The sequence below is a fragment of the Polistes dominula genome, unplaced genomic scaffold, assembly GCF_049000335.1.
Source record: "Polistes dominula isolate Pdom_NZ unplaced genomic scaffold, Pdom_raw_medaka contig_73, whole genome shotgun sequence".
NCBI lineage: Eukaryota > Metazoa > Arthropoda > Insecta > Hymenoptera > Vespidae > Polistes > Polistes dominula.
Genome location: NW_028300951.1, coordinates 4,643,767 through 4,660,127, shown reverse-complemented (window position 1 = coordinate 4,660,127; position 16,361 = coordinate 4,643,767). Strand labels below are relative to the sequence as shown.

Here is a 16,361-nt window from a genome sequence, read left to right as displayed (position 1 = left end):
AAAAAGTAGTAATAAAGAAATTATTTATTATGGAAGGTGTGAGTTCGGTAATACATATAACATTATTATCGCAGGAATGAGTGAGATAGGAATGGATAAGTAAATTAATGTACACCACCAATTTACATGGCAATGATACAACTTGCCTTGGTATGAAAACTCTCATGAAATTGAGAGAAAAGCCGGGACAAGCAAATACTTTATTTAAAAGGAAATTATTCAAATAGATAGTGACTCGAAGATAGGCTTAATATAAAAGAAAATAACGCACATATGTCGCTAGGTACCTTTTTAGGTACTACTTAGGTTAAGGATTAAATAAACCGAACACAAACTCACATTTATTTGTAAAAAAAAAAGTTTCAATTATCATGGATACTTAAAACTCTTCAATTTACCCTCATGTATATTACAATGTTGATCTATAAAAAATAAAAATAAATAAAAAACATTATTTATGAAAAAATGTAAAATAAATAAATACAAAAATTTAGTGATTTAAATATAAAATAATTCTTTTTATAAGAATAATAAAATAATAAACAAGAAGTTTTTGTTTTATAAGGAAGAGAAGATTTGTAGAGAAGTAAAAAAAGAAAAAAATGAAAAATGAGATAAAAAAAAAGAGACAGGGAGAGAAATGATGAAAGAAAAAGAAGAATCGTATTGTAGTATGGAATTTCTTTTGGTAACGCTAGATCATAAACGATAGTTTGATAAAGAAACTTTTTTCCTTTCTTCTCTCTCCTTCTCTCGGAGGAATAAGTTTCCCATTGGAAAGGGCAACCAAAGTGGAATAAGAGAAAGTAAAAGAAGAAAAAGGAGGAAGAAGAAGAAGAATCTGAAAAAGAAGAAGAAAAATGACTCTTTAAAAGAACAAAGTGCATGATGAATAGCTCTATGAATCATTCGATTGACATTGCATTCGCATAAGTTGTACGTTCTGTAGTCGTCGTACTTTCAATTATTTAAATTAATAATTAATAATAATCGCAACAATAGTAGAAATATTTTTCTATTATTAAAAACAGAATGTTATATAATAATTCCTGAATATAATATTAAAACGAAACTGTAATGTAAAAAAATGTGTTTGACCACGTAAAAATGCTTGACTTGTACTACTTAGAAAATAGTTATATACCGTTTGTTTCCCTTTCTTTTCATTTCCATGAATATCAGAAGGAAGGAGAAAAAAAAATGAATTTAAATGAAGGACATTTTCTCTTATAAAAAATCGTTTAAATTATTTTTCTATGTACTTCTCATGTCTTTTAATCGATAAACTTAAATCGAACTATAAGTTATAATTTTAACTATTGCTTTCGATGTAAAAGTTGAAACGAACATTAAGTGAAAAAGTTATAATAGTGTAATATTACTAATAGCAGTAATAGCAGTAGTTGCGGTGGGTAGTATAAATAGGTTTTGATGTGTCGATAAAATATCGTTATATTTGACGATTGAGAAAAAGAGAGAAAGATAGGCAAAAAGAGGAATAAAATAAAGTAAAAGAAGTAAGAAAGAAAGGAAGCAAGGAAGGAAGGAAGGAAGGAAGGAAAGATAGAATGGTAAGAGAAATGTTTGAGGATACTTCGATAGAAAAACTTCTTTTATATCTTAGAAAACTCTTCAACTTTCTTTCTCAAGATTCGCTTCTGACGAGTTTATGGCTGTCATCGAAGATGCATAAAAAATAATACCCTACCACTACCAGCATCATCACCAACGATGTTATGACATAACTTTTTCTCTTTCTCTTTCTTTTGAAGGTTCGAACTACTCGAATTACTTCTCGTCTCGACGAAGAGAGAAAGGAGTTTTCATCTCTTTCCAATATACATGACAACTTTTTACTGTATACCACCATTACTACCACACAACAACAACTACAACAACCACTATTACTACTACTATTACTAACTATCACTATATTGAGCACTTACACTCACCAATCGGACGGTAAGATAAACTTTTTTCTTTTTCTTCTTCGAAGTAGAGGACGTCAATTTCATCGCAAAACGTCAACGGAAAAACTTTTACACTCCTCTCATCACCTAACACCTCTTCCCTTTCATTTCACTTTTCTCCATCCCCTCTTCCTCTCTCTCTCTCTCTCTCTCTTTCTCTTTTCTCTTTGGTTCTCTATTTTACTCTTCTAGTTATATTACACTTATTTCTTTCACCTTTTTACACCGCTGCCGTTTGATCGAAACGAGATCATGTACCACTTTATACTACTCTTTTTCCTTTTCTGTTATTTTCTAGAGAAATTCGTTCCTATGTATTTTATATATATATATATATATATGTGTGTGTAAATATATTGTATGTGTATGTGAACTTCGTATGAATACGTAGATATTCGCGTCTAGTTTCTATCTTCTTTTTTTCAAAGCAACTATATGCTGTTGGTAGTTAATAGTTAATTACAGAGTGAAATATCACCTTGGGAAATCAACGTTGGTATTTTTTATTTTATTTTTCTTTAACAAATCTAACACTTCAATATCGTCGACGTATATCTCTTTTGGCAATTCATCTGCTATTTTTTGTTGTTTTCCCTATATATTTTTTCTTTTCTCTTATTTTTATTTTTTATTTTAGAAATAGTCAAGGATTACAAACATACAAGTTTCCTTTTTTCTTCTTATTTTCTTTCGACAATTAGCACCAGTCTACTTTCTCTCTCTCTCTCTCTCTCTCTCTCTCTCTCTCTCTATTTCTCATTTTATTTTTCGAGCCACGAACTTTCTTTTCTTTTCTTTTCTTTTTAGGAGGTTTAATTTTTTTTTTTTTTAAGCTACCAACGAAGAGAAGCACGAGAAGTTCTCTTGGAAAACCGAGCTGAAGGGAAAAGGCTCGTTGTAATTTCCGGCTAACGATGTGTTCCCCGTTTCTATCGTCCTCTACCAAAGAAGGAGATTTCCTCTACTCTGGAAAATGCAGAAAGAGGAGACACGGGAAAGAAAAGAAATGCAATTTCGTACGAGTGTCTCGTGGAATGACAAGCATTGGTCTCTGTACGCTTAATCTAGATTAATTCAGTAAAAGTTGAAGAAATAAAGAGAGAGAGAGAGAAAGAAAAAAAAAGATAATTAAAATAATGCAAAAAAATATATATTTCTAATACTTAAATATACGTTGAATTTGAAAATTTCATTAATAATTTTTAATTTTTCGTCACCACTGTAACACAAATTTAACAAATTTCCTACTGTAAATACTTTCCTATTCCTCAAGTTTCACTTATTCAAACCTCATCATTCATTAACACACTAACAATTCTTTAGGTCATTTCCTAGATAAAGGCTTCACAGCTTGACCAAAAATTGATCACACTCTTTATTACGACACAGGATGTAACATTATGTTAACAATTTAAAAATCTTTGATATATACAAATTTTGGGAAGAGATTGATACATATAAAACAATTTGGTTGGAAGGATTTCTAATTAAAATCTTGTTGAAATGTAACATTTATTCGCGAATCATTTGGTGAATTGCAATTAAAGGATAAATCGTGGTCGAGAGTGGATCGAAACGATTTAATCGCGAATATCTTAAGCAGTTTAATTCAGTTTACGAGATTTAGCGTTATTAGGATAATTACGGGGTTCCGCTTGCACGAGAGAGGAAACTCTCGTAAAATAACAGAAATCCGAGCACTAAGAACACAGAAGCGAGAAAGTTCATAGCTATTTTCATGGCACGCGAATAAAGTTGTTTGTTATATAGCTCAGTTTTCTCAATGAGTGTGAAAAAGATGAAGAAAGAAATTTTAAGAAAATTGACGATAATGATTTGAAAAAAAAAAAAATAAAATAAAATAAACGAAATCTACTTCGAGACAATTCATTCGAACGATTATTCACGTCCAAAGATAATTCTGGATGAATAGAATGAATCAAAAACGTTTAGGATCATATTAATAATTGAATAAACTTTTTGTGAGAATTTTATATCCGAATAATACAATTATTCATTCGCAAGAATACAAATATTTTAACAACTCTGACAGAAATTTCTTAAAAAAAAAAAAAATAATTACATTTGTTCATGTAACAGAAATTGCGACGATAGAAATAATTATTTGATTTAAAAGAACTATGCGAAAAAAGAAATTCATTTTACGATTGACTTTTAAAAAGAAATCTTAGAAACTTTTGGAAAATTAATAAAAAAAAGAAAAAATATTAATCATCTCCGAAAAGCTAATATCGTGTTCCGGTATTGAACGATTAATACGTCACGAATAACCTTTTCTCGATCTAACATAAGACCTCGAAATCTGGACACAAAATAATGATCCTTCTAAAAGAGCATTCTGGCGGAAATTAAAGGGCGTTCCACGACTTTGCCATTCTCAGGAAAACGAAGGAAGGAAAAAATACTGTAAGTAAGTAGAGAGATAGAGACAAGAAGTAGAAGAAGAAGAAAGAAGAAGTGGGGGAGGGAGGTAGAGGGTGGTGTTCGTGAGACACTGAGCTTTTCAGCAAACTCTCTACTTGCTGCCTTCAGGCTAGACAATCACCGTTCTTCATATCCAGATACTGGACTACTCGTCCTAGATCCATTTGGATGATATATTTCTTTTCCTTCCTTCATTCTGTTCTTTTAATTCCTTCCTTTATCGAATATTTTTCTATATTTGCTAAAGAAAAACTATAAATCCTCTATGTTCATCCAATTTATATTTAATTTGTGAGAGCATTTCTTTCTAATAAATTTATTATTTGCTTCTTATGAACTAGACAGAAATTGTAATTTTTTTCTGGTTTTTTTTTCTATACAGAATTTATTACTCGTTCTAGATTCATTTCGATGATTCCTTTGTTTTTCTTTTCAATCCTTATTTCTTCATATTTTAATTATCTGGATGTTATTGTTATATAAACAAAATCTAATTTCAATTATTTATTTTCTGACTGAATAAATTTGACTCCCACTTTCTATCCGAATTTGATTTAAATCATTTTGTTTAATAAATCAAATATTCGTTTAGAATTAAATAATTTTAATAATAATTTTATTAACAAATATTATCAAATAAAATTTATTTAAAAATCAAATAATTCGTTTATATTTGATATAATTTAATATCAAACGGCGATTATTGTTTCATTTTCTACTTTATTTGTTTAAATTAGCTATTACATTTACCGAAATAAATTTATTTTTCTCAATTAATCAATCGGATTTTTTCTTTAACCTATCTTTCACATTCTTCGAATTTTAGTACTACTTGGTCGTTCGTTTAATCCGTCTTAGCTTTGGATCTTTTTCTTCTTCTTCTTCTTCATTTCTTTCTATCCAGTCTTGGTGAACAAGATCGCCATTGCGCCAGGTGAATCATGTTCCATAAGAAGGTTTAATCCTTCGAGAAGATTGGAAAAATTCAGAATCGAATGGAATCCAACTTGGATCTGCTTGTCTTTCTATCTTTATCTCTATATATCTATCTTTATCTCGTTTTCTATATATCTATATCTCTTTTTCTTTCCTTAAAGTCCCTGAAACTTTGGAGACTACTTAACGAACCTAGACACGAAGTTCAAGAAATTTGAAAGGTTACGAGTTCTGGATTAATCTTCAATTCAATTGATTATTGTAAATATTCTACTCCTATCCTCCCCCCCCCATTTCCATAACTAATAGTAATACTTTCTTAAAATAACAATTCATTTGTAATCTTGTTAATATTTTTGTTGCTACAGAAGATCTTGGGTGATTTTATTTATAATTGAATTTGGTTTAGATTATTCTTTATTGTTAAATTTGTAAAACAAAAAATCTTGGAGCTTTTGATCTATCTTTAAGCATAATAATAATAATAAATAAAGATTAATACAATAATATTTCTTATATTTTTCTTCATTACCTTAACACCTTCTTACTCGTAGTAGGAAAATCCTGACAGGATTCGTCACATTCTTCATCGTCGATCTAATAAAATCTCGTTCGTATCCTAGCATCAACGAGTTTCCTTCTAACACGAGAGTTTCATCGATCTGAAAATAAGAAAATAATAGTCAAATAAATAATTTTATAGAGTTTCAATATTGTTTTTTATTTTTAATTAACTAAAAAAATATAACCCCAAATAACAAGAACAATTTGCTTCAGAATAGAAAATCTTTTATAACGATTGATCGAATAATATCGAAATATAATAGGACAAAAAAAACAGGATTTATATATTATACATATATAAATTGATTGAATCGATAGGATCAATTGATTGGAAATGTAAGCTACATTACGAGTTTGGCAATAAGAGACGAGTAAAATTACTGATTAGGATTATCTCAAATTAATTGAGTTAACGGCGATGTTATCGACATCAATGTAGCAGTTACAACATGATACAACCGTTTTCGTGTCCAGCCACAGTCGAAATAGGGTGGTCTGGTAAGCGATTAAATATATATATATATACAAACATATACAAATATAGATAGTATATATATACAGTATATATATTGTGTGTATATAAATACACAAGAGAGAAATAAAGGAAAAGAGAAAGAGATAGAAAGAGAAAGAGAGAAATCCAATAGGTGCATTCGAAGCACTCGTGTGTGGCATTCTATCCACGAGTATAAACTGATCGAAGATCGGTACAACGCCATTATTACTCCCACGATAATTCAGTTTACGTTGGTGTATTTCGCTTACACGAGTATTCGATGTATATAAGTCGACTATATATCTACTATATATATATATATATATATATATATATATGTATACGTGTATATTTATATAGGTGTGTTTTGCATGAGTGTATAGGAGTCTGTCGAAGAGCCAGTGGTGGGCTCACAATGCGGTAGCAATTTTCCTGTAATTACATCGGCCAAGATCAGAGTTACCTTCATTACTGATGCCAAGCACGACTAGTGCAGCTAGTATGAACCCTTTCTTCCTACCCCGTACTCCTTTTTTTATCCCTACCCGAATCATTTCCCTTCTGACCAATACAGTATCAGCTGTAACATCGATAGGAAACGTGAACTCTCTCTCAACGATCTTTCGTTTCTACAAAAATGATCCTATCCTGATACTATGTTGACCTTCTTTTTACTTTCTTATTTCTCTTTCTTTTCCTTTTCTCTTCTTTTTTCTTCTTTTTTTTTTTTCTTTCTTTACTTGTTCTCTTCTTTTCTCTCTACCTTTTCTATTTTCTAATGGAATTGCACGTGCTTTGAACTCGCGTATTAAAGTACATTGGTTTTGTAATGGAACCGGTAGTGCTTTTGAAATTTTTGCCAGGAAGAATTTTTAACTAACATATAATTTTTTTTTATCGATAAGAACTTCATATTTTATATTGTTGATAATAATTTTAGATAGATATTAGGATAAGGTTAAAAATGTGTTAAAAATTTCGTTGAATTTTACAAATTAATTAAGGTAAGTTTATAATTGTTTAATTATGAGCTCAATTGTTCGATTATTTAAATTATTCAATAACTTTTGAGTTACTTTATATATATAGAATAATAAAATATAAAGGATTGATATATTATTGGTTATGGTTTTTCAAAACTAGAACAAGGGTTGGAAGGTCAGAACATTTAGCCAAAGATATAAGCAATGTGTTGTACTAAGAATGAAAGTGACTTTTTTGTGAATAATATTCTCGGTTAATCCTCGGGAGTCTACGTGCTTGCCAAGGGTCTACTCGCATTACCGGATTTAGAAGAGGTCGGAGTTATAAATCCGTAGCTTCTAAGCTTTTCCACTTTTATTTCCGCTTTGAGCACGAAACAAATATTTTAAGAAAAAGAATTCGCTCTGTGGGATTGACTCTCTCTCTCTCTCTCTTTTTCTTTTTCTCTCTACAAAAATAAAAAAAAAAAAACAAATTAATGCCTTTACTACCGAAAAAAAGGAATAAGAAAAGAAAAAATTCTTCGAGTAAACCCATAATTAAAATATTAATCGAATTATGACAAATTTGTCGCATATAATTAAAATAAGACAAAATAAAAATTAATATTTATCGATTCGAATAGTTTGAAATATTTGTAAATATGTTATAAATAAAAAGTTAGTCAGTATTTATAATAAAATATTATTCATTAATATTCCATATCAGTATTAGATAAATTGTCAGTATTTTAATAAAAGTTAATATTAGAAAATATTTAAAAATAAGATGTATCGATATTAATGATGACAAAAAATAAAATTTACAACGAATTTTGGTAAACAAAGAAATTGTTTCTACCGAACAATATTCAAATATACTGACTATTTATTTTTACAAAATACTTGTAATGCTAATCGTTAAAATATGCCGTTCTAATAAATAAATATAAATATACAAACAACTAATATAGGTTAAAAAAAAATTAAATGTAACTCATTACTCGACAGAATGTTATTTTCTTTTCTTTCTTCTTTTTTTAGCTTTACTATCGTGTCATTCTTTCTCTCTTTTCTCTCTTTTTCTCTCCAGACAAAAAAAAAATAGACAGATAATGTAATGTAGGAGCATAGTAACAGTATCACGAACATGTAGTAGGATGCGAAGCGACGAGAGGAAAAGTCTGCGTTGAGGTGGTAAGAAGTAAATTTATTGCTCTTTACTTGCGAGCTGCCATAAAATTTGGCTGTACTGTCCTACGGTCTAATGTAAAAGCTACGAGAAAAGAAAAAGAAAATTCACAACGTCCTATGTTCAATGTGAACGTAGAATTCGAATAAAGTTACAACCGAACTTTATATACGAAAAATCAATTAGATCATCTTTCATTCTGTTTTTATTTTTTCATTAAGTACAATATTTTTTATATTTTTAATGAACATTTAAATATAATAATTAAATAACTAATAATATTTAATTTATGTCCTAATGTGAAAGTCAAATATTTTCTTCTAATGAAAAATATTAATGTAGTTTGATATTTTTTTTATTGCAAATCTTTAAAATTCCATTAAAATCGTATTAGCATAAAGAAAAAAAATCTTATTTTAATTCGAATAGAAATATATGTTAAATAATTATAAAAATAATAACATGTATCATGTATTGAAACGACATAAGAGAAACAACGTGTTTCTAGTAGAGAAATTAAATTTTCTATTTTTTTTCTTCTAGCCATTTAAGTTGCAGTTTAATTTTATTACATTATTTTATTCTTATTTTTTAAAAATTCTTATCTTTTAAATTTTCGAAAGATCTCTCTGAAATAACATATAACATATATATATGTATATATGTAATTCTACGTATAAAAAAATGTTACAAATTACCTTGACTCTGCTCAAGTTTTAGACAGGTAAAGAAAATGAAAAAATAAATAATATAATAATTTTCTAGAAGGAAAAATGAGAGGTAACGCGAAATGAGAGGGAAGAGTATTAATGCGTGTAATAACGTGCACATTGTATTCTCATGGTGGTTCACCAGAGAGAAATAGAGATGAAGAAGAATGAAACTAGAATACGTGTGTGAGAGAGAGGGAGAGAGAGAGAAGAGAGCGAAGAGAGACATAAAGAGAAAGAGGAACCATGTTCTTATGTATATATGTATTTAGGTATATATGTATGTGTGTGTCTGTGAGAAGAAGAAAGAGAAAGAGAGAAACAAAAAAGATGGAGCTAGCAACTTGGGTTGGATCATAATCAGCCGTGCAAATTACGCAGCATTTTTACTTTGCCTCGAAGCTATAACAATGATGGTGCACGCGATTCTACGAAACTAAAGCCATAGTATGAAATGTTGTTTTCTTTCTCACGTTCTTTTTTATTCTCCCATGCGAACGAGAGAGAAAGAGAGAGAGAGAGAGAGAAAAAGAGAAAGAAAAGAAACCTTCGTACGTTCTAATGATTAAGTAGAACTTCGACACCAACCAACTATTATTTTTCTTTTCCAGATATTTTTATTATTTCCTACCCTTTTTTGTTGTCGCACTACGATCAATTCGAAAAAAAAAGAAAACAAAAAAAGGAAATAAAACCATAAAAAGTATGACTGATTATTTTTCATTCTCGATATTTCGTGCAACACAATATTTTGTAAAAATCATTTTTATTTTTTTCAAAACTACAACAAAACAATTTTTTGGGATATTGCGTGTAACAGTGTCCTTCTCTGTTTATTATTTTTTCTTTTTTTTTTCAATTATTCCATTCGCGTATATAGTTTTTCTTTTTATTTATTTTCTGTATCAATCAAAACAATTTGTGTAGTATTACTTTCTGTTTGTGTTTAAAAATTTCTATACAAATCAGAAAACGTTGGAACGATAATAAAACGATTCTTGTAATAGTATTTACTTTTTTATTATTTTGGTAAATAAATTATTTAATTCACGTGCTAAATTTTTATAAATTCTATGAAGAAAAAATTCACCGAAAATATTGTCTTCAACTGGACTTGCATAATAATGTTAAAATGGCATTTTGTATATATAATATATAGCCAATCGAAAACTGATCAACTTTTGTTGAAAATACTTTTTTGTCAGGTTATTGCAAGTACTTGAAAAATCATGAAAAGTGTTACATGGGACACGCTATATATGTATGCATATATATGCATGAGTCAGTATATATATGTACAAGATTGAGTAAAAGATATAATACATACATATATACTTTCAAGTATAGAAACGCGTATAAGACAGTGCGAGAGAATGCACTTCCCGTCTAAGGATTGAACCCGCCGTTGTAACAAAAGCGAAGCATTTTCGCTGACTGAGCTTATCGAATGGTTGAATCGGCACGTTGAAGAAAGTGCATCGCGATGCAGACAGAAGGATAATGCACCCCCAGCAGCTATGTTATATCTCAGCATTTTACTTGTTACACTCCTTTTCGATTTTGCGGTGAAATGACCGGAAGCATTGAAAGTTCGATTGTAGTTCAACAACAAAAACTTTTATCAAAAATGATCATTCAACATTTTCAGAAAAAAAATCAATACATTTTAGGTTTCCATTTATAACGATGATGATTTTAGACACACTCTATGTATAAAATTACGTATTGATAAAAATAAAAGTGTTCTCTTGGAAAAAGGGATAGAAATTTTCTTAAAACGGGTGACAAAAGTACGAAGAAAATAAATCGAAGATCAAAATAGATATTATTTGGCAGATATTTGAACATTATTTTCTCATCAGCTAAAAGAGTGATTATTATCTTTTTTTTTTATTCCTTTCTTTCTTGTACAATCGGAAACGATCGTAGACTCTTAACACTAATTCAAAATGCGCGCCTTAGTTCTATAGGAAGTTTCGAAGCGCTGATGTTCACACCCATCCCCTATCACTACGTATACCATGCTGGACTAATTAGCGAAGACACTCATCCTATTCTTTCAATGGATGCCTCTGATGACACATCATAGACGACCAAGAACCAACGAAAAACCGACAAAAAGTAGACAATGGACTGACAAAGAAAACGAAGTACACTTATCGAGAGGTAAGATTCATTATTCTATGTAACGAGAACGTCAAACGAGCGAGAGGTGACCCACGTGTTCAATTAGACGCCATTACTTTATATCCGAATTAACAAATAGGGTTTGTTAATTCCAACCATGTATTTTATTTCCTACTTTAATTTAATCCTTTATCTTCTTCATCATCAGCTTATCGCAATCATCAGAGGATTCCACTTTGAAGAAATCTACGTACAATATATTTCTCCTTCTCTCTCTCTCTCTCTCTCTCTCTCTCTCTTTTTAGGAAGGTTTCGAACCATTTAGCCTCGAGAGCATTTACCGCATCTGCAATTACTCTGAGAGCATCTAGCGCTATATCTGCCATGTTGAAAATTGTTATAGGACCAAGTAAAACCAGGAAGCAGGCTTGAAGGAATGCGAAGGGAGGAAAACGAAGAGGGGAAACGAAGAAGTTGCCTTTAGTTTTTTAGGATGGGTTATGTTCATGTTTGATGATCGTATTTGTGCGGTAGATTCAAAAATCACTTTAACTCTCTCTCTCTCTCTCTTTTACTTTCTCCATTTAACATAATGAAAACACCTAATAAAATCCTAGGTATAGAAAATTTTTTATCGACTTTTTGAAAATTTGAGAAAGCTTTAATAAATTCTAGTTTTTACGCGTTAATCGTACCTACTGTAGAAAATATTAACACTTTTTCCGTTTGAGATACAAGTAGCTCGAATGGTAAGTAAAATAATTGGCTATTAGAAAGCTTTTGAACGTATTCTTGTTTACTACTATTCTCATTACTTGTTGGCTTTTGTATGTTATACCTATATAATGCTATGTAACTTTTTGATGTTAATAGTCTTTTAAAAAATATTTTTTTAGTTTGAATTTAGTTTACCCTGAGGAAGGCTATGAAATTATAAATAACAAGAAGTAGTCCTAGTAAGAAGAAGAATTTAGTTTAAATAAATGAATGATATAAATAATTAATTAAGTTAAATAACTAAAAACATAGTTGGCTTATAGTTGCATATTAATTAAAAATGTTTCAAAATGCTAATAGAATAAATTATCAGTCTTCGTTAAATCATATTAATTTTATGGGAATAAAATTAATGGTTCATAAGACAAATAAATTTGAATTCTTTTTTAAATCAAAATCAACATATTTTTATCCTATATTACAAAATATTATACGTAAATATAAATATTTTACTTTTGTCCCTGGAACAATGTTTCTTATCCTTAATCAGAAATAATAATACATTATACAGGATTAAATAGAGCAAAAAAAAAATAAAAAGAAAAACAGAGAAAAAGAGAAAGAGAATAAAATATCTCTATTTTTTCTTTTATTGTTAGATAGAGCTTTAGGTGACCGTAATTAGTGCTGGAAGGATTTAACGCACTCGCAATGCTCGAAAGGATAATATGAGAAAATGTGGTGAATGAGGTGAGAGAGAACTTGCGGTCAATAACAATCATATCTTTGAAAAAGAAGAAAATGAAGAAAAAAGGTAATATCAAAAGAATTTTTCCTTCATGTGACGATATTTATTCCACCTACTAATCATCGTTTTCTCTCTCTCCCACTTTCTTTCTCTTTCTTTACGTCCCGCTACTTCTCTGTATAGTATCTAGTTTATTTTTCACTATAACCTCCTATCTTTTCTCTCACTAAGGTTTCTCTCTGCAAAATAGACTCTATAAACAATTTCTCGCGAAGCGTTATTGCACGATCTAAAGGAGAAAATATATTTTTAAGGTGGGTCATGTATTATTTTAAACGTTCCTTTCTTTCTCTTTCTCTTTCTTTCTCAGTATGAAAAGTAGAACGAAACTTTTTAAGTTCTGAAACATACGAATAGCTACGATATTACATCCTCTACTATCTTCTCTCTCTCTCTCTCTCTCTCTCTCTCTCTCTCTCTCTCTCTCTCTCTCTGTCTCTCTCTGTCTCTCTTTCTTTCTCTGTATTTTATCATGGACGAGTACGATTGTACGTATGTCGGAAACAATTTTTGTAAAGTTTAAAAATCTACAATATCACAGATAAGCATACATATAAGATAAGATAATAGAAGGTTAAACATATTTTTTTATTAATTTTTTCGAAAAATATTTTTTATCTCAACATCAAAATTCATTTCGTTATGAGATAATCGTGCGACACATGGCACGTACAGATTCCTTCTTGCGTTAGACGATTGATCATAAATAAAATAGAAAAAATAATGAGAATGGTAATGGATTGAGGTTGGATAATGATGGTTGAGAAGAAGAGGTGTGGTTAAGTGGCAGAACTAGGATGAGTGAACTAGGATGATGAAAAAAAAAATCTCTGATGTAGATGCGAATGCATTATGCTTATAGTACCCGCGTATATCGTCGAATAAATATTTAAAATAAAAAAAAGAAGAAAAAGAACGTAATCGTAACGATCAAACGTTACCAATCGTATCGACCATTTCGATTTTCGAAGGAATTATCGATTTGTGTTTCTCACGTCTCTCGATAAAATTCTATGGGAACGTAAAGTGGTAACGGAAGAGCTCGTAGAGTCTGAAAACGACTTTAACCGAATGCTTTTATCGATTTTCTCGAAGTAACACGTTCCTTTTAAGTTTCAAGACTTTCGTGGAATAAAATTAACTTTATGTATGTGTGGTTTAATCGATTGATTTCGTGATAAATCTGTGACGCCATAAGAAAATGAAAAGAAAAAAAAAGAAAGAAAATTAATTTTATACTCTTGACAAAATATTAATATTAAACAAGAAGATAGGATAAATTATTGTGTAAGTATATTAAACAAGTATCGTGAATCTTATCTTAAGAAGAAGATAAATTTATATCTCGTTGTACAATAAATTTCAATTTACTCAACGTTGTAAAATTAATTTCATTTAATAATTTAAATAAGATTGTAAGTTTGAGCTATAATTGAATCAATTTGTTACTTATCTCATCTCAAGATAATTAATTCGATATACAGTTTTCTAATAATAAGATATTAATTGGTATTATAATTGAATCAATTAGTTACTTATCTCTTACCTTTAGAAAATGAATACTTTATTATTTAACTAATATCTCGTCGCATTCTTTCTCTTTAATACTAATAAAAACAAATATCTTATGAATATAAACAATAAATTTGATATTTCTCGTATCAAAACAAAAAGAACAAAAATTGATCATTAATTAATCGTTCAAACTTATAATTAGTGTTAAAAAGAAAAAAGAAAAAACAAGAAGAAAAAAGTAGAATAATAAAATTACGAAAGGGATGAGATACATTGATGTCAGTTGAAAACGATTGGTGTAAATACGCGACGAGTTCAGAATATGCGTCGCAAAGCCCCAAAGCATTGAAGGCGTCGAGGATGGCGTTCGAGGAGAACGGCTCGTTTAGGTTAACCCAAACGTGGATGAAGTTAGCGAGCTTTGCATAGTTGAAGCTTTGTTTCGTTGGTTGGCGAAGCGCCAATGAACGCCGCGTGCCTGCCTTCGGCTAAGCAAGCCACCTCAACCCTCTTAAAACTCATCCATCCCAACCACCCCTTTTAGACCCCTTTAACCCTTTACTCTGCACACCCAATGTGTACCAACTTCGTGTCTTTTACAAGAAAAAGAAAAAGAAATGTAGAGACAAAGAGAGATAGATCATTGATGAAATACATTTCTATTTATTTGATTAGTATTTTTAAACATTTTTCATTAATACTTTGCAAAATAAATGATATTTAAAACTGGAAATAAATTTTTGCATAAGGATTATATATTTTCATATAGAGTTTGATATTAATATTGAAATTAGAAGATTAAGTATTTATTTAAAATATAATTAATTTTATATTAATTAATAATGTTAATTAAAGTATTGTATTACAAATTTTATATTATAATCATTATAATACTTAGCTATTCTTTTACATACTTTTATTAATAATACTTTTATATTTGAAGTTTTGTAATATTAATTATTAATATTATTTAATATTATTATGTTTATACATAATTGATAAAAATGTAGACAAATACTGACCCAATAAATAAGAGCTTACATAATATATTAACTACTATCCTTGTTACGCTTTCGTTCTACTAAAAGGACGAAAAAGCTTAGCAAAGTGAAGAAAGCCGAGCTTCAATGATAATACTTTTCCTTGCCATCGCATTCCACTATATGCCCTTTCTTCCTCGACTTCATATGACACACGCCATTACTACTATCAAAACGAGGCTTTAGCTTCGACCTTACTTTAGAGCTTTCACAAGCTTTTCTCTATTTCACAATGATACGTCAAAAAAAATACGTCGTGAACAATTTATTCTGAAATATTTATTTTATTCTTCTAATGTTCGAAAAATTGTCTCCCGAATTTGATCAACATATGATTATCCATAATAATAATAATTATTATTATATAAATTGTTCATCAATTAGATATTTCATACTTGTAGGTTTTATTATTCATTTTTATTACGTTTAATGATTATCGAACGATAAAGTCTAATTTGACAAGTGAAACGATATTCATTATTAAACAATTTATTTATTATGTATAATTCTTTTCATGTCGTACGAATTTTCATAACAATAATACCTATCGATCCTATTTAAATTTTACAAATGCTACATTATTAATTAATTAAACATATCATATAAAATTTTCTTTAAGTTAATTTATGTTGAAAAGTTTTGAAATTCATTAAAAAAAAATGATTGAATAGAAATGTTACTTTGTTAAGTTCATAAATTTCCAACTCACCCTCACACGTATGTAAATCAAATTTACTATAATTCCGTATGGTGATGAGATTATTACATGAAAAAAATAAATAAATTTAAAATGGGAATTTGATTACAATCAAATTCATAGTTAAGAAAAAAATGGTTCTTATTTATTTAATTAAAACTTAATAAATGAATCGATACAAA

The 16,361-nt window shown here is 29.2% G+C and overlaps 1 protein-coding gene across 1 annotated transcript in view; it reads right to left on the bottom strand.

Moving 5' to 3' along the window:
* LOC107063992 (uncharacterized) overlaps positions 1 to 16,361 on the bottom strand; it is a 253,553-nt gene that overhangs the window by 95,390 nt on the left and 141,802 nt on the right. Inside the window, exon 5 of the mRNA XM_089172328.1 lies at positions 5,884 to 6,013. The gene's annotated coding sequence lies outside the window, so the exon portion shown is untranslated. The remainder of the gene's footprint in view (positions 1 to 5,883; positions 6,014 to 16,361) is intronic.